Source organism: Barbus barbus (genome assembly GCF_936440315.1).
Source record: "Barbus barbus genome assembly, chromosome: 16".
NCBI classification, from domain to species: Eukaryota; Metazoa; Chordata; class Actinopteri; order Cypriniformes; family Cyprinidae; genus Barbus; species Barbus barbus.
The window spans coordinates 1,913,575-1,932,409 of NC_136744.1; the positions used below are offsets into that span (position 1 = coordinate 1,913,575).

General features: G+C 47.0%; 1 protein-coding gene across 1 annotated transcript in view; it reads left to right on the forward strand.

Moving 5' to 3' along the window:
* The window catches only part of LOC306882194 (neuroendocrine convertase 2-like), an 82,624-nt gene that overhangs the window by 18,704 nt on the left and 45,085 nt on the right, over nt 1–18,835 (forward strand). The window lies entirely within an intron of this gene.

Genomic DNA, 18,835 nt, shown 5'->3' on the forward strand with positions numbered 1-18,835 from the left:
AACATACTTACAGTCGCTGATTCAGAAGCATCAGATTGTCATAGCAAAGTCGTAATTTACCCTTTTTTTAATAAATAGCCTTCGTGCATAGCCAGCCTTGTACTCTGCTATGTTCACGAAACTGTCGTCCATAAAATGCGTTGCACAAATTCGAACATTTAGGTTGTGCTGTTGTGTTGTAAACAAATCTTAACCAATGATTCCTAATTGCATCTACTTTCAGAAGGCCAAATAAAGTGCTTTTGCTTTCGCATAGAAACACACAGCGTCTCCCTGTCCCTGGCTGCATCAACACTACTGCGGTTACTGAAACCACGCCTTCTTTCTTTGCGTGAACATTTGGGCGGCATTACGCAAATATTTCCACATCGTGACGTAGACATGTGGGGGCGTGTTTGAATGAGCCATTTTAGGGGGGTGTGGACGAGTCTTAACTTTTATAAATAATATCTTTTTGGGTTTGAAACTTTAGTCTTTGCAACTTTAGGGATCTCATCTATGCACGAACAGCTTGTAACACTCTAAAGAGAAAGGAAAATTTGAAATTGCCACATATGACCCCTTTAACTCATATGGGTCTTGAGTTGTCCTCTCACACATCTAGACTTGGCTAGTGGCAGATTTCCCAACTGGCTTTTTAATGTTGAGCACTAAGCAAGAGCAAAAGAAAGCACCATTTTGCGATTCACAACCTAATTAATGTTTAATGTTCATGTGGCTTATGAAGCAGTACAGCATGTACACAGTGGACTAAATCCAGAGTATGGCACTGATCCCAGTTCAAACAGGTCGCAAAGACAGGCTTTCTTTTGCTCAAACAGATTTGCATGCTGTGTGCGATTAAAAATGCAGCTAATGGTGGAGTTATCTTCTCCTCTTAGCCTCGGCAATCAAGAGATGCTGCCACACATCAAACCATACATACAGCAGATCTCTATTAATCTTTACTTCACCCTTTCTCTGAAAACATGCTTGTGTCAGTCAGCCCTGACTTTTTATTGATGTGGACATGCTAAAATACTCTTACAGCATTTCCTGCACTTATTTTGAGGGCAGTGTCATGGCAAAAGCAGCAATGTTTTAGTTATGATGTTTTGAGTTGTGAGCTTGTTAGTCTGAATTGACTGAGATGAGAAAGAGTGATTCTGTGCCACAAAGTCTATGAATAAATAATGCATGTTTCTTTTGTGTTGCCCTCAATGGTTGCACGCAACAACAAACATAGCACGACCAGTGTAGTCCAATTCATGAGCCACTAACTATTATGAAGTGGCTTTTTTTAAATTAATCCTAAAAAAACCTCTAAAATTATGCATGAGTTATCAGTTAATAGATACCCAAAAGTTCAGTCATAATTTACTCGCCCTCATATCATCCCAAGCCAATAAAACTTTTAAACATGAAACACAAATTAAGGTATTTTTAATGAAACCCAACAGATTTCTGTTCTTCCATTGAAAGTCCATGCAATCATGCTTTGATGTTTCAAAAAGTTAATAAAGAGATCTGAAAAAAGTAATCTATATGAATCAAGCGGTTTAATCTAAGCCTTCTGAAGAGATGTGTGTTGACAGATTGGGTTGGCGATTTCCAGCCCCAAAGCTCTCCAAAACCTGGTCAAAAAATTCACAACCAACAGCATCTGATATAAATCTAATGCCATATGAACCAAGGCCGACACTGACAAAATAAAGTCATAAAAATGAATCAGTTCCCTCTCGAGCTTTCACGGGACATCACGGAGAATTCTCCGTTATGGGAACTCCTTCCCTTCAACCCTTCCTGAAGTCTTATTGGCTCACGCCAGTCAAATGACTGGCCAATTGTCGCGAATCAAGCAACCGCGTGAACATACTGACGAGCTCGAGAGGCAGTATAAAAGCGGCGCCCACGACAATTACGTCAGAATCTTCTACTTCACCTGTCGAATTCATCATGGCTAAAGTTTGCAAGATCTGCGCGGGACCAATAGAACCGCCAGATCAACACGATCACTGCGTCGCCTGCCTGGGCCTGGCCCACGCTGAGGCGGCGCTGGACGAGTCCACCTGCGGACATTGCGCGGACCTGCCAGCCCGAGTGCTCCGGACCCGCCGCGATATGGCTCGCGGTCTATTCGGGGTCAGGCCGCTGGTGGGCCCCCCCTCTCCTGGTGGCGGGAGCATCATCTTGCTGCTCCGCCAGACCCAGCGGTCGCCCCATTCCCCGGTTTCCTTCCCCAAGGACTGCTTCCGCCCTCCTTCCAACATCGAGGAGTTTGTGTCCTTTGGCCAGGAGGAGGTGGACGACTCGATGTCCATTTCGGCCTCGGAGAGGGAGGACTGGGCGGGATCGGAGCCCGATCAGACGGACAGCATGGGGCCCCCAGACCTCCAAGTGGAGCTCATGAGGGTTCTGTCGAAGGCTGTCCAGGAGTTGGAGCTTACCTGGAGTCCTCCGGAAGAGCCTACCAGGAGTAAGCTCGACTCCTGGTATTTCAGGTCCACAAGGAAGGCTGACTCGAGGGCGTCCGTCCTCTTCTTCCCCGACGTTCACGAGCAGCTGGTGAAAACATGGTCTGCGCCCCAATCGGCGCGCGTCCACTCTGCCACACAGGCCATTTTTTCCCACGTGGATGGGGCGGAGGCCCACGGGTACGTGCGCTCTCCCCCCGTCGAGGAGACCGTCGCTGCGCATCTGTGTCCTGCAGCAGCCAAGACCCTAGGCTCGGACATCAGCCTTCCCTCGAAGCCATGCAGGAGCAATGCCCACCTCGCTAATAAAGCGTATGCCTCGGATGGCGAGGCGGCTTCCGCGCTGCATGCCATGGCGGTGCTGCAGGTTTTTCAGGCGAAGCTCCTGCAGGCGGCGGAGGGCGGAGCTCTTACTGCAGAGGCTGTAAAGGATCTGCGCGCAGCGACGGACTTCGCGCTGATGGCGACGAAGCGAGCGGCCCAGGCCGTGGGTAAGGCCATGGGTTTTATGGTCGTCCTTCAGAGGCACCTATGGCTAAACCTGGCTGACCTCAAGGATGCGGACCGTAAGGCGCTGCTGAACGCTCCTGTGACTCCCTCCGGTCTCTTTGGTGACGCCGTGGAGTCCATTATTGAGCGCTTCGCGGAGGCTCAAAAGCGCGCCAAAGCCATGAGTCACGTCATGCCTAGGCGTGCTTTCCAACAGCAGACAGCGAGATCCAGGTCCTCGTCAGCACCTGGCTCTTCCCAACGGAGGGATAACCCCAGACCACCGGCAGCGGCGGCGACTGCTACTGTCCCTCGCCAGGAGCCGGATGTCCGGAGGAAGGCGTGGGGTCCTGGGAGGAAGCGTCATGGCCAGCGGAGGAGCCCGCGACGTGACTCTCGTCCGCCGCCGGCTGCTAAGCCATCGTCCTGACGGTCTGAAGAGAAGAGGAGAGTGCGCGAGCGGCCCAGGTCCCAAGCGCCAAAAGTTCATGTGTCCAAATGTTTGTGGGTTGGTTGTTCATTCAATAAAAATACAAACATTCTCACAAACAGAGCTCTTTCCTCCTCACTCAGTCAGAGCAATACGGCTCGCCCCGCCTCAGAGCAGTGCGGAGCCACCACCCACACAGGTTATAGTCGCGCATCACTCGCCGACGCATCCATCGACCAAGCTGTTAAAACCGCTATGTCAGTTTCTAGACGCGTGGGAAGTTATTCCGGGGATCTCGCGCTGGCTACTCGGCGTGATAAAGTGCGGGTATACCCTTCAATTCAGACGCAGACCACCCCGTTTCAATGGCGTGCTGCAGTCTCTAACATTGCCTCGAAACGCGCTAGTTCTGAGACAAGAGGTAAGCAGTCTGCTCGTAAAAGGAGCGATAGAGAAAGTCCCTACGAGTGAGCTGGAGTGCGGGTTTTACAGCCGCTATTTCGTGGTACCCAAGAGAGACGGGGGGATCCGCCCGATTCTAGATCTCAGACCCATCAACAGAGCGCTTTGCAAGCGTCCGTTCAGGATGTTAACGCTGAAACAGATCCTGGCGCAAATTCGCCCCGGGGACTGGTTTGCGTCCGTGGATTTAAAGGACGCGTACTTTCACATTCAGATAGCACCGCATCACAGACGCTTTCTGAGGTTTGCTTTCGAGGGCACGGCGTACCAATACTCTGTTCTCCCGTTCGGGCTGGCTTGGGCCCCACGCACCTTTTCGAAGTGCATGGATGCAGCGCTTTCCCCCCTCAGAGTGAGCGGGATGCGCGTTCTCAACTATCTGGACGATTGGCTGATTTTGGCTCAGTCCCGGGACACGCTAATCAGCCATATAGACGCGCTGCTTCATCACTTAGAGTCTCTAGGGCTATGTGTCAACATGCAGAAGAGCATTCTCGTCCCGAATCAGTCTATAACATATCTGGGAGTGTGCTTCAACTCAGTGGAGATGCGAGCTTGCCTCTCTCGGGAGCGCTCGGCGGCCATTTTGTCTTCCCTACGCCATTTCAGACTAGGCAGCTCTGTTCACTTGAAGGAATTTCAGAGGCTGCTGGGACTCATGGCTTCGGCGGTATGTCATCTGGGCTTACTACACATGCGCCCGCTGCAGCTATGGCTGAAATCTCGAGTCCCATGGACGGCGTGGACTTCGGGCCGTCTGAGCATCACGGTCTCCCGCGACTGCATCGAAGCTCTGAGGCCGTGGCACAACCCAGATCTCTTCAGCCGGGGAGTTCCCCTGGGCTTAGTAACATCGCGCGTTGTGGTCACAACGGACGCATCGACTCGCGGCTGGGGAGCAGTGTGCGAGGGCATGTTGGCTTCGGGGCTGTGGTCCGAACCTCAGAGCCGTTGGCACATAAACCGCTTGGAGCTGGAAGCAGTGTTCTTGGCTCTAAAGGATTTTCGGCAGCAGCATGTACTGATTCGCACCGACAACACGTTTGTGGTCTCGTACATAAATCACTAAGGCGGCGTACGCTCCAGGGATCTGTGCAAGCAGGCAGCGAATCTTCTGCTATGGGCGGACTGTCACTTTCTCTCCATCAGAGCAGCGCACATCCCCGGTCTCCTAAACCGCGGGGTGGACATGCTTTCGAGGAAGGGGATTCCTCAAGGAGAGTGGAGGTTGCACCCCGAGTCGGTTCAGATGATTTGGACCCGCTTCGGGAGAGCGGAGGTGGATCTGTTCGCCACGAGCGAGAATGCGCACTGCCCGCTTTTCTTCTCCCTGTCTCACTCCCCGCTGGAAGGGGACGCACTGACATCGTGCTGGCCAGCAGCCAAGCTGTATGCGTTTCCCCCGATCAAGATATTGCCACTGCTGTTATGCAAGATCAGGGAGGAGCGAGCTTTGGTGATACTCATCGCCCCGAACTGGCCGAACCAGCCTTGGTTCCCGGACCTGACGGAACTGCTGGTAGCACCGCCCTGGCAGATCCCCATCAGGAAGGTGGACGGCTCGGTGTGGCACCTGAGCCCGGAGTTGTGGAGCCTTCATGTGTGGATGCTTCGGGGATATCGGAGGAGCTGAGCGCCTTAGATTCTCGTTTGCGGGACACGCTCTCGGAGGCGCGGGCACCCTCTACGAGGCGTTTGTATGCCTTTAAATGGGGAGTGTTTGTGAAATGGTGCTGTCATGTTAATATTGACCTGACTATTTGCACCGTGTCGGATGTTCTACGTTATCTCTGTGCAGCTCCTTACAGTACTGTTGTCGCTCCTGTTCTGCCCTGTTCTCAGTGCAGGCCACGTTATTACTGACCAGATATGCAAATTTCGTATACCTGGGGTTTAGACGCTCATTGGCTTATCTCCACCTATCAGCTGTGAGCCCGCCTAACGAGGGTCGCTATTGGTGGGAATTTTGCGTGTGTTCTATCTTCACTGAGGGTGTAACTTGTACAGGCTGCTTGTAGCCTTTTCACGGCGGGATTGAATATCGTTCCCATAACGGAGAATTCTCCGTGATGTCTCGTGAAAGCTCGAGAGGGAACGTCTCCGGTTACTATCGTAACCTCGGTTCCCTGAGAGCGGGAACGAGACATCACGGAGGTCGCCGTGATGTCTCGTTCCCGCTCTCAGGGAACCGAGGTTACGATAGTAACCGGAGACGTTTTCCAGACAGGAGAACAATACCACGGTAAAACAGATCAAACATATTAAATACAGTAAAAGAAAATTAGCAGTTATATATAAAAAAAATCTACCCATATGGGTATAAACTTAAAGTATGTCAAAGAGTATGGGAAAACTAGGTTGCTGTTGGAAGAGGTGTTAGTGAGACCAGCAGGGGGTGCTCACCCTGCAGTCTGTGTGGGTCCTAACGCCCCAGTGTAGTGAGGGGGACACTATACTGTAAAAAAACACTGTCCTTCGGATGAGACGTTAAACCGAGGTCCTGACTCTCTGTGGTCATTAAAAATCCCATGTCCTTCAAAAAAGAGTAGGGGTGTAACCCTGGCATCCTGGCCAAATTTCCCCATTGGCCTCTGACCATCATGGCCTCCTAATCATCCCCATACACTGATTGGCTTCATCACTCTATCTCCTCTCCTCCAATAAGCTGGTGTGTGGTGGGCATTCTGGCGCAGTATGGCTGCCGTCACATCATCCAGGTGGATGCTGCACATTGGTGGTGGTTGAGGAGGTCCCCCCCTTCTATGTAAAGCGCTTTGAGTGCCCAGAAAAGTGCTATATAAATGGAACAAATTATTAATTATTATTATTCAACAAGCTAACTTTTTGGGTTGACACTGAAACACTCATGCACACACCATAACAACCAAAAATGTGTCATTTGTGTTTAAAAATTAATAACAATAATGTGCTTAGCTTTGTGCTGAGCTCTAACCTCAGAACAATTCATGGTTTGATTCACTCTCCCGCTCTTTACTGCAGCTACATCTTATATTTATGATACTTTGGCGTAGCAATCACTGGAATATACAACTACGAGTTTAAAAATGGATCCCTTATTGTGCTAAAATATGTCACTCATAAAGTATCAAGTCTGTGTTTTATTGCTCTTGATTGACTAAAAGTGCGGCTCGTTTAACCAACACCAGCTGCACATGATGGCTGACTAGATGGAGTACAGTACATGCAACTTTGCCAAACTGCTCCTAAACCAGCCCAAACTTTGTCCACCCGCACAAACCCATTTTGAACCGCACAATCAAATTCAAACCCGGCAACACTGACTCAGCCAACAGTGTGAGATTGGCTGCGACTATGTGTTTGCCTGACCAGTGAAAGATAGGGAGAGTGTTTAAAAACATTACTTTTGCAGTTTTATTTATGTAACAATAAGCATGTTGTTTCTGTGTCGATTTCTTGTATATACAGTATTTGCTGAGGAGGGCCTTCCAAACCACTGATAGAAATCACGATGGAATCGAAAAAAGAGTCGGAAGCAGAATTGCATCCTTACAGAATATTTCACAAATGAAATGCGCTAGATATCTGCCAGTGAAATAGAGCCATTATTGTTTTGAGACCCGCTGAGCTCTTTGAGCCGCAGGAGCACCACAGATGAGTTTTAACCCAAAAATAACCTGGCTTCGGCTGGGGTGGGGGATGAGGCTGACGTCTCCAGCCGGGCCCAGAAGAGGCAGTAACTCAGCATGTCCTCCCCTGTTTTATTTAGCACCAATTCCTCCCAGACTTTCCTCGCCAGAACCGCTGTTTTTTTAGCAAAACTGTGCTCGCCGAAAGATGGCATGTAAACGTTTGTTTTTAGCGTTTGCATGTGGCTGAAGTGTGTGGGGTTAAAAATAGATTCAGGATAATTTGCCTAATAAGGACTAATGTGGGATGAGGAGTGAATTAGCATAATCGTTTGAAGGATTTTTTTGACAGGGGACTGGATTTAATTCATCGCTTGCTAACTGCAGTCTCCAGGCAGCAGCCAAATGGAGACTTGCCAAAGAACAGAGTGCTACTTCTTTCAACATACGACTGCTTTCCTCGATGGTTTCCAGTTTCCATGGTGATTAAAATGCTGTCATACACACATGAGGTCCTCAGAGCGGTTTAAACTTTGACCCCACAGATATTTACCATGCTACAGGAGGTTTTAGGCCCTCCACTTCCCTTTAACGGTTAATAAACTTCTTGAGAGTGATATAAGAATCAATTTATTGGGTATAATTTTGCAGTAATGACTGGCTGAGTGCAGATGATATTTTTCAGCCAAATAACCGCTGAAGATACATGTATGTAAACATTGCAGATTCAGAATATCGGTATCTTTGATGGCGTTTGGAGGCATTGGTGCGGTTTCATGTTTTGGTCTTGCTCTCCATTAATGAACTCTCTTAGTTCTCTTAGCAATAGAGAACAGATGAACGGCTGGATGTGAATGTCGTGATTGCATTGGGATGGATTATGGAGAAAGACGCGCTGCTGTAAAGCGCAGCAAACCGATGTGTCATTAGTTCCTGTGCTCTGGCTGTGTACAAGGGCTCCGGGGGCCGTTCGCTCAGGGACCGCTGGCCATTATCATGCTCTACTTTCTCTCAGCGCAGACTCACAGAAGGAATTGGCTTCTCTTTTTTTGGATTCTGTGGCAGTGGCATTGCTGGCAGAGCTCTAAAGTCTTGTGTTTTTCATTGAACAGGTCTCACGAACATAACAATTCATATTTTAAACCTATTCAGCATTCTTTTTTCTATGGAACACTGAAGCAGAAACACTGGAAAAAAATCTGAAAATTAAAATAAATAATATTAATAAAAAGCACGATTAGCATCCCAATGAAATGGAAGTGGTGACAGATCTCTTCTTCTGTATTGTGACCTACATCCGAGCAAAACTGATTATTAAAAAAAATGTAGGGTGGGACTTGATTCTGTATATCAGTCGTTGATCGGATGGAGGCAGATCTGAAAACGAGCTTGCATTGGACTGTAAGAGAGCGGCGAAGTTTAAACAGACTAAATTATAGGAGAAATCTGGCTAGGTGTGCGAAATGTATCATAATTGCTGTTTTACTGATGTGAAAGCTAACATTTTCAAGCATGTTGCTCACTTTGTAAAACAACAACAAAAAACATGCCTTGACTTGATTTGACCCTGTAGAACATAGTTAGAATTAAATTCAATGTATGGGGCCCCAAAAAAAAATCCCTATTTGAGTTTTTGTCTTATTTTTATATATATGGAAGGCTATTCCGGACTATTTTCAAAATGAATTGTAAAATTTTATTTTCAAATTGTATTTTAAATTGCTTTTTCCATATGTGGACACATAAATTGTGACATAATCCAATTGTAAATCTTGCGTTTTTGCAATATGAAATACCACGTCTGCTATTTCACTCGTCACATCCCAATACAAACACACCCCATAGTATAGTCCAACCCCTGACACTGATTGACAGGTTTCTGTGTAAGGCATCAGACATTCAAATGCTAAAGGAATTGTAATTCCATTTGAGAGAGTGAAAAAGCAGACATGGTAATATTGCTATGCTATTGACTTTGTTTTTCTGTTTGAAATTTGGCAGTCACTGTGCATTCGCAAAAGCAAAAATGCAAACTCAAACAGTAATGCAAGATTTGCAATTGCTAATTTTACGTTTACTAGGATGAGAGTTGCTGAAATCGCGTTTGGTCTCGTACTGTATCGTGTATCTTGTCAGTGTGTGCACTTGCTTGGCCATTTGTAGTTGATAAACAGGAAAGTGGGTCCAGCTGAATTGAAATGATCATTTGTTAGATTGGTATAATGAAGGTTATTATACCGCGGCAGCGGTCGCGGCAGTCGTCGTGTGAAGCCCTCTTAGTGTGAAGACCAAAGAGTGTAAAGACCATCGACTCTACCGTGCGACTCCACCGGGCAGGGACACCGGCAAGGGATAGTAGTAGCTTTTTATTTAATTTTTTCATTGATATGTTTATTATTGAAATGTTGTTGTTATATGCATGTGTTAATTTTATTTAATTTCTTTATTTTCTTAAATATGTGGGTAGATAGTATTTATAGAGTTGTAACTTTTTAGTTTTAGTTACTTTTTCTTATTTGTAAGTCGCTTTGGACAAAAGCGTCTGCTAAATGACAAAAGTAAAAGTAAAAGTAAGTAAATTGCGTGTCCACATAGGGAAACCACAATTGAAAATACAATTTGAAATTCCTTTTGAAAATTGTGCAGAATATTCTTCCATATGATAGAGCAATGATGAGCAAGGGTTTTTTTGTGAAATGTCAGCACAATTACAAATGTGATGGATTATACAACACATGAATAAACAAGAAGTTATTATTGTGAATTACATTTTAAATGCAATATTGTCTGGTTTTGCCATCAAAAAATAGTACCAAACAAATCCACGGTTTTTGATCGACCACTTCAAACATTCTAGTTACTTTAAGTAACTTTTCAACTATATGTCAATTAGCAGCCATTAGAGCAGGGGTGTCAGACTCAGTTCCTGGAGGGCCGCAGCCCTGCAGAGTTTAGCTCCAACCCTGCTCCAACACACAAACCATGTAGTTCCTCTTCAGGAACTCGAGCTGCATCAGGAGACGCTTTGGGAAACGCCTACAGCGTAACCGGCTCTGAATACCAATGAAATCTGTCCAATTGATGGGAGGGACGTCACGGGCGAGGTGACGTAATGACCAGCTGGTATAAAAGCATGTGCGGTGAAACCGGCGTCAGCTTTCTGTCATTTAGCAAGCGCTCTGTGTTTCTGTCAGTCTTCTTTACTGTTGTCTGTCTTTAGCTATGGCTAAGAAAAGCCAATTTAAAGCTTGTAATATGGGAGAAGCGCAATACGAGCTGTGTGTTCCTCCCTGCAGATGTTTTTTTGTGTATGCGGGGGATACACACAGCTTGTGTGTGTTGGCGTTCCCCGCGGCGCTGCCCCGCTTCCGCTGAGGCGGAGCGGAGGCGGCACTCGTGGGGTTCGCTGCGGGGTCTGATGGAGGGATCGGAGACGAGCGAGTCTCTATTTCCATCCTCACCTGTCAGATCCCATGACCGCTCCTCGAGTTCGGAAGCCCGCCTCGCGGTTACTTCTCCTCGGGCAGCGGCGTCGGCGTTGGCGTTTCTCATGTCTTCCTCCGAGGAGGTTGACATGGGAAGCGTCGAGCATGTTGCACCCACTCTGTCACCCCAATATGAGGAGCTTGTGGAGTGGCAGGTCGGGTTGGCTTATGTCTGCACGCCATGGTGGTGTTGCGGGCATGCCAGGCTGACCTGCTCAAGGAGTTGGATGAGGGCGGGGGTCTCTCCCTCGCCGCTCTCTAGCTCACGGGGCTGCTGGGCGAGAGCAGCCCCTGCCGCGTGCTGGCTCCTTGTATAGGCAAGCTCGCCCCCGCTGGAGCGGGTCGGGCGGTAAGAAGGGCGCGCGGTCAAGGACCTCCCAGCCAAGCAAAAAGGCGAAGAGGGCTTCGGCCAAGAAGCCCTGATGTGAGTGGGATCAGGGCTTATGAGGGTAGCCCCGCTGGGGTAGAGCACGATTCACCACAGTGTACGGTGCTCGTATTCCCCCAGTGCCCTCAGGAGATCGTTCTGCCAACCCTACCACCTATGGTGCTTCAGGGCGCAGCGGTCTCCAGCGAGCGCACATCTCAGTCTCTTCCACCCGGTACCGTAGCGGAGCTGAGATGCTCGCCACCCATTCGGGGGTCTCTAGAGCAGCTAGTCCGGTCGTTCCCTGCCGGTGCGCCTCTTCAGGGCACCGAACTAGCCGCTCCGGTTACACCAGAGGCCAGTCTCGAGAGACTGGTTCCCTTAGTAGACTATTTCGCAGCGTGGAAACTACTGCCAAATGTGTCTCGATGGGTTCTGCGCACTGTAGAGAGAGGCTACAGAATCCAGTTCGATTCTCGTAAGCCTCAATTCAACGGGGTGAATTCCACGTTAGTGGGCCCCGAGCAGGCTCTGGTAATGGAACAAGAGGTAGATACTCTCTTAAGGAAGGAAGCCATCAAGGTGGGTCCTCCTTACGAAGAGAGTCCGGGTTCTACAGCCGGTACTTCATAGTTTCAAGGAGGATGGAGGATTGCGTCCCATTTTAGATCTGCATCATTTGAACCGCTCAGTCTGCAAGACTGAAGATCAAGATGCTCAGGTAAGTATCTCAGATCAAGTCCGAGGACTGGTTTGATACGTAGATCTAAAGGACGCATACTTCCATGTCTCCATCCTTCCCCCTCACAGGAAGTTCCTGAGGTTTGCTTTCAGGGGCAAAGCTTACCAATATCGGGTACTTCCCTTCGGCCTAGCAGTCTCACCCCGCACTTTTACGAGTGTGTGGGCGCCGCGTTAGCTCCGCTGAGGCTACGGGGCATCCGCATACTCAATTACATCGAATATTGGTTGATTCTCGCTCAATCAGAGCGGAGGGCGGCTCAACATTGAGATGTTGTTCTTGCTCGCTTAAAAGTGTTGGGGTTAAGACTGAACCCCAAGAAAAGTGTGCTTTCTCCATTACAGAGAACCACTTATCTGGGGGTGGTGGGGATTCGACCACGGTGCAGGCACGTATGTCTCCTGCTCGGATCGAGTCAATCCTCACGAGAGTAAGGAGGGTGAAAGAAGGCCAGTCACTCACTGTCAAGCAGTTTCAGAGACTGCTGGGTCTGGTGGCAGCTGCGTCCAACGTGTTACCTATTGGCCTGCTGTACATGAGACCCCTACAGTGGTGGCGCAAGACCAAGGGGTTCTCCCCGAGGGGGAACCCACTTCGCATGATCAAGGTCACACGGCGGTGCCTACGTGCCTTGGACATGTGGAGACAACCTTGGTTCTTGTCCCTGGGCCTGGTGTTGGGAGCTCCGTGTCGCCGCATATGCTAGCGACGGACGCATCCTTCACCGGTCGGGGAGCGGTCATGAGTGGCCACCCTGCCCACGGTCTGTGGAGGGGTCATCATCTCGCTTGGTTAAACAGGTTCGAGATGCTGGCCGTGTTTCAGGCTCTGAAATACTTTCTCCCAGACCGAAGAGGTTGCCATGTGTTAGTTCGCACCGACAACATATCGGTGGTCTCTTATAGCAACCACCAAGGAGGTCATGAGGTTTGCGCCCCCTGTACAGGCTGGCGCACCAGATCCCTGTGTGGGCTATGAGGCTGAGCTCTCCTGGTTGGTTGAGCTGGCATTGTTCCCCTCAACTTAGAGGGTCACCTTGAGCATGCCGCTCCCTTCTGAGCGTCTGGGTTAGCAATGTGGGAGCAGACACCCTGTCGAGGCAGGGGCTGTTATCCGCAGCTCGTAGCTTCCGGCCCCTCAACCGAGGTTGTTGAGACCATTCTCCAATCCAGAGCTCCCTCTACGAGGAGACTGTACGCCCTGAAGTGGAGACTCTTCACTTCATGGTGCGGAGATCGCCAGCTCGACCCAGTTAACTGCCCGGTTGGTACAGTGCTGGAGTTCCTGCAGGCTCGACTTTCCGCAGGGTTAGTCTACTCCACCATGAAGGTCTATGTGGCGGCAATCTCGGCTTACCACACCCCTCTTGGTGGACTGACAGTGGGCAGACAACCCCTAGTTATACGTTTCCTCCGTGGTGCACTGAGGCAGTCGGTTCGTGGATGCCACTCAGATGGCCTATGAGTCTTCTGACCTCCTCTCGCCATGGGAGTCAGAGCTCATTCCATGAGGAGTGTGGCAGCCTCCAAGGCCTTTTTCGCAGGTGTCCCTTTCCAGGACATCTGCAACGCTGCGGGATGGTCTACGCCCCTGACCTTGTCAGGTGTTATGGCCTAGACATACGAGCCACTCCAGGTTTTTCCGTTCTCTCACCCTAGCTGTGCTCCGTTGGATACACACAGGGCAGGGACTTGGAAGTCTGGTGCCGTGGGTATCTCGTTCCCCAAAGCGTCTCTTGACGCAGCTCGAGTTCCTGAAGAGGAACGTCTTAGGTTAAGTATGTAACGGCAGTTCCTCAAAGGAACGAGACGGTGCGTCGCGAGGCCACACTTCCGGCACCCCTGCCAGCGCTTGCTTCATTCTAGAAGCTGACGCCGGTTTCACCACACATGCTTTTATACCAGCTGGTCATTACGTCACCTCGCCCGTGACGTCCCTCCCATCCATTGGACAGATTTCATTGGTATTCAGAGCCGGTTACGCTGTAGGCGTTCCCCAAAGCGTCTCCTGACGCAGCGTCTCGTTCCATCGAGGAACTGGGGTTACAGACGTTTTCAATTGAGCCTGAACGACTTGATAAGCTGGATCAGGTGTGTTTAATTAGGGTTGGAGCTAAACTCTGCAGGGCTGTGGCCCTCCAGGAATTGAGTTCGACACCCTTGCATTAGAGTATTAGTGGACTGTTAGGTTTTAGGGTTACAAAAACACACTGAGCAGCCCCCTTAACTGGCTAACTGATTTGAAGAAAATCACAGAAAATATTATAGATAGTTTGTCATTATCGCACACTCCTAAGTCTGACATGTCAACAGAGAGAAGCATGACCCGACAGTTCTGAAGATGCTTCATGTTCTTGGCAGCCAGTGATTAAAAGCACTGAACATTTGTGGCTGGATACTGTAGGTCATCATCACCTACCAGATTGTTCATTGCATACATTTAGCTTTTCCTAATAGTTAACATTGAGCTGATGCTCAGAACAATAACTCCTTGAAGAAATTCTTGTCACCTTGTCATAAACACATTACTCATCAATGGCTCTACTGGAAGACTGATTTTGGAGCAGTGGATCTCATTTTTGAGGGTCCAGCATTCATGATCGGTATCGTCTGTAGACCGGTGGTATGAAATTCTCCCCTGAGCCATTCTGTCCTCCCAGTTACCTGTTCCAAACTTGTCATTAAGCCAGGCCTCGGGAGCGAAAGGCCTTCCTTTTGTCTCCCACTGAGTCATCGTGGTAAATGCCAGACTGCATCCTCATCAGCCTGGAGCCACTGACTACCAGACTGCCATCTTTTCAACTCTGGCCTAACGAAAGCCACGCTCGGGTCTCTCCGGGTAATGAATGCTCCAGATAATGAAAGAGCATATGGTGGCCCGGACCGTGCTGAGAAAAGCTGTTAAGACCAGAGCGACAGAGTGAGCGGCCACTGATGAGTGAGAGTGGGGAAGGTTCTCCGGAGGTTTCTGCTGGATCCGCTCTTAAGATGATTTCACTGGCTGAGTTTATGAGAGATGTTTACGGCTCCTGCGTCTTTCCTCGATTTAGGACTAGGTTTTATATTCTGTGTGACAGTAGATAGAGAGATTTCAGATCTTTTATACGGTGGTAAATATATCTAAACAGCCATCAGGACATATACATTTTCACACAAATGTGATGAAGAAACAGAAATGCTAAGTTTTTGCACTGATGCCATACTTAAAGGCCATATATGCTGTTCAAAAATGCTGTTGAAAAGTTTGGGATCAGTAAGATTTTTTATGTATTTTAAATAGGTTTCTTATGTTAAAAAACAGTCATATTTTGAAATGTAAAAATAACGCAATGTGTATATATACTTTGAAATATAATTAATTTCTTTGATGCAAAGCTGAATTTTCAGCTTCATTTCTCCAGCCTTCAGTGTCACATGCTCCTTCAGAAATCATTCTGATTGCTGATTTATTATCAGTGTTGGAAACAGTTGTGCTACTTCATTTTTTTAGGAAGCTGTGATGCACTTATTTTCCAGCGATATCATCAACTTGATTTTCATAATATTAAGTCTAAAATGTGATTTAATGTCACTTTTGATGAGGATTGTATGATCTTTGAATAATATCAGACTTTAAATGCAAAATAATTTGTGTACCTGAAGTATACTTGCAATAGTTCCACTTTAGCACAATAAAATCTACTAAGTATGTCTTTAATTGGCCTTTAGCCATGTACATGACAATGTTAATATGTTTGGTCTTGGCGGAATAGACCTGCAACGCTGCTGATGCTGCGGCAGAGCAAGTCCGAGAATTGCTACTGACAATACATCCACAACATGCTGCTATAACCCCATATAGCATACATGAATCACCTCGTAGCAGATCTGTACAGGTGGAGCTGGGGAAGGTAGAGGGTTTCTGAAGTGCGCTGCCAAACTGCAACAGCAAACGAAAGCCAGGTATTTGAATACTGAGCAGTGAGCTCATTGGCTACTGATACAGGAGAAAACCAATCAGCTGAGCCATATTATAATGATGTCATTAGGTCAGCTTGAGTAGGACCTATCGGACGGTGCCAACTTAGAGTTTCATGCCAGAACTCTGTATTTGTTCCAATTTAGCAGACTAAGTATACCAGTTTAGTATACTAAAAGTACAATTGCAGGATATTTTATTATAAGTACATAAATATAAAAATGTATTTAGAATACTTTGCATGAAATAAATGTATTTCAAATACATTTGAGTATATTTATTTTAAACTAGGGTTAATAATTTTCCTATTTAACACTGTGAAACTGCTTTGACGCAATCTGTATTGTTAAAAGTGTTATATAAATATAGGTGACTTGACTTGACTTGATACTTTTTTCATTATTCTTTGATGAACAGAAAGTTAAAAAGAACAGCATTTATTCACAATAGATATATTTTGTAACAATACTACCGTTCTAAAGTTTGGAGTGAGTAATTTTTTCTTTTCTTTTTCGAAACAAATACTTTTAAATTGATAGAAAGTGATAGTAGAGATTCTTATATATATATTAGGGGTGGCACGGTACACAGATGTCACGGTTCGGTACGTACCTCGGTTCGGGAGTCACGGTTTGATACGATTTCGGTACAGCAGGAAAAAAACAACAAATCTACTATGCTTGGTTTCTTTTAATTTGTTTTGAACAGAGAGTAGTAGTACAGTAGTAATACTAAATATTATATTACATTATATATATATAATCTGCAGTACATATATACATACAAGGAATAAATTCTTGAAATATATTTGATTTAGTTAACAGATAAACAAGGGGAAAAACTGTGCGAAGCGTAACGTAGCCTATATATGCTGAGTTTCAGTTCATTTTTGTGACAGGCTTAATTTGTTCACAGAAAGGAAACTCAAATGGTTTTGTTTTCATTGTGAGTGTACACAAATAAAAGCAGTCCTTTATACAGTGATGCATTATTAAGACGATAAGTGTTTAAAGTTGATTCTGCTGTTATAGGGAAACAATTGAAGTGATCGCGTCACACACACACATACACAAAACACATCAGTTCCAGCATTGCTAAAGTTGGTACTTTAGCACAATAAAATACAAAAATCAGTGCACCCGCTTCTGTGTCCCCGTTGGAACATGACTGAAGTACAAAGCCTATAATTTACATAAATAATAGTTTAGCATTCAGATACGTTACATTGCAAATATGGAAATATTATGGAATATTTGGATTGTGCCGAATGAGAGAGGTAGGATACACGAGCACAAAGCTCCATTTCGCAAACAGTTGAGTGCACAAGCCTTTAAAGTATACTCCTTTATCAGTCTATGTGAGAGACGCGTTCAGAATCAGCACACGGTCACTGTTTAGTGGGCTTTTTTTTCAAGGACGCAACTCACGGCATTCGCTGTGCTTTTTGCTGGCGGTTATCAAACAGCGTTGCATTACTGAGGGCACCCCCTTCTGGATTGGGGTTGAATTGCCTGTATTCGTTGTAAGGCCTCATGCACCGAACCAAGATGCCCATACAGTGACGGTTCGGTACGAATACATGTACCGTGCCACCCCAAATATATATATATATATATACATATACAGTATCTCACAGAAGGGAGTACACCCCTCACATTTTTGTAAATATTTTATTATATCTTTTCATGTGACAACACTGAAGAAATGACACTTTGCTACAATGTAAAGTAGTGAGTGTACAGCTTGTATAATAGTGTAAATTTGCAGTCCCCTCAAAATAACTCAACACACAGCCATTGATGTATAAACCGCTGGCCACAAAAGTGAGTACACCCCTAAGTGAAAATGTCCAAATTGGGCCCAATTAGCCATTTTCTCTCCCTGGTGTCATGTGACTCATTAGTGTTACAAGGTCTCAGGTGTGAATGGGGGAGCAGGTGTGTTAAATTTGGTGTTATCGCTTTCACTCTCTCATACTGGTCACTGGAAGTTCAACATGGCACCTCATGGCAAAGAACTGAAAAAAATAATTGTTGCTCTACAAAAAAATGGCGTAGGCTATAAGAAGATTGCTAAGACCCTTAAAATGAGCTGCAGCACAGTGGCCAAGACCATACAGCGGTTTAATAGGACAGGTTCCACTCAGAACAGGCCTCGCCATGGTCGAGCAAAGAAGTTGAGTGCACAAGCTCAGCGTCATATCCAGAGGTTGTGTTTGGGAAATAGACGTATGAGTGGTGCCAGTATTGCTGCAGAAGTTGAAGGGGTGGGGGGGTCAGCCTGTCAGTGCTCAGGCCATACGCCGCACACACTGCATCAAATTGGTTTGCATGGCTGTCATCCCAGAAGAAAGCCTTTTCTAAAAATGATGCACACAAAAGCCCACAAACAGTTTGCTGAAGACAAGCAGACTAAGGACATGGATTACTGGAAGCATGTCCTGTGGTCTGATGAGACCAAGATAAACTTATTTGGTTCAGAAGGTGTCAAGCGTGTGTGGCGGCAATCAGGTGAGGAGTACAAAGACAAGTGTGTCTTGCCTACAGTGAAGCATAGTGGTGGGGGTGTCATGGTCTGGGGCTGCATGAGTGCAGCCGGCACTGGGGAGCTAAAGTTCATTGAGGGAACCATGAATGCCAACATGTACTGTGACATACTTAAGTAGAGACTTGGCCGCAGGGCAGTATTCCAACATGATAACGACCTCAAACACGCCTCCAAGATGACCACTGCTTTGCTAAAGAAGCTGAGGGTAAAGGTGATGAACTGGCCAAGCATGTCTCCATACCTAAACCCTATTGAGCATCTGTGGGGCATCCTCAAATGGAAGGTGGAGGAGCAC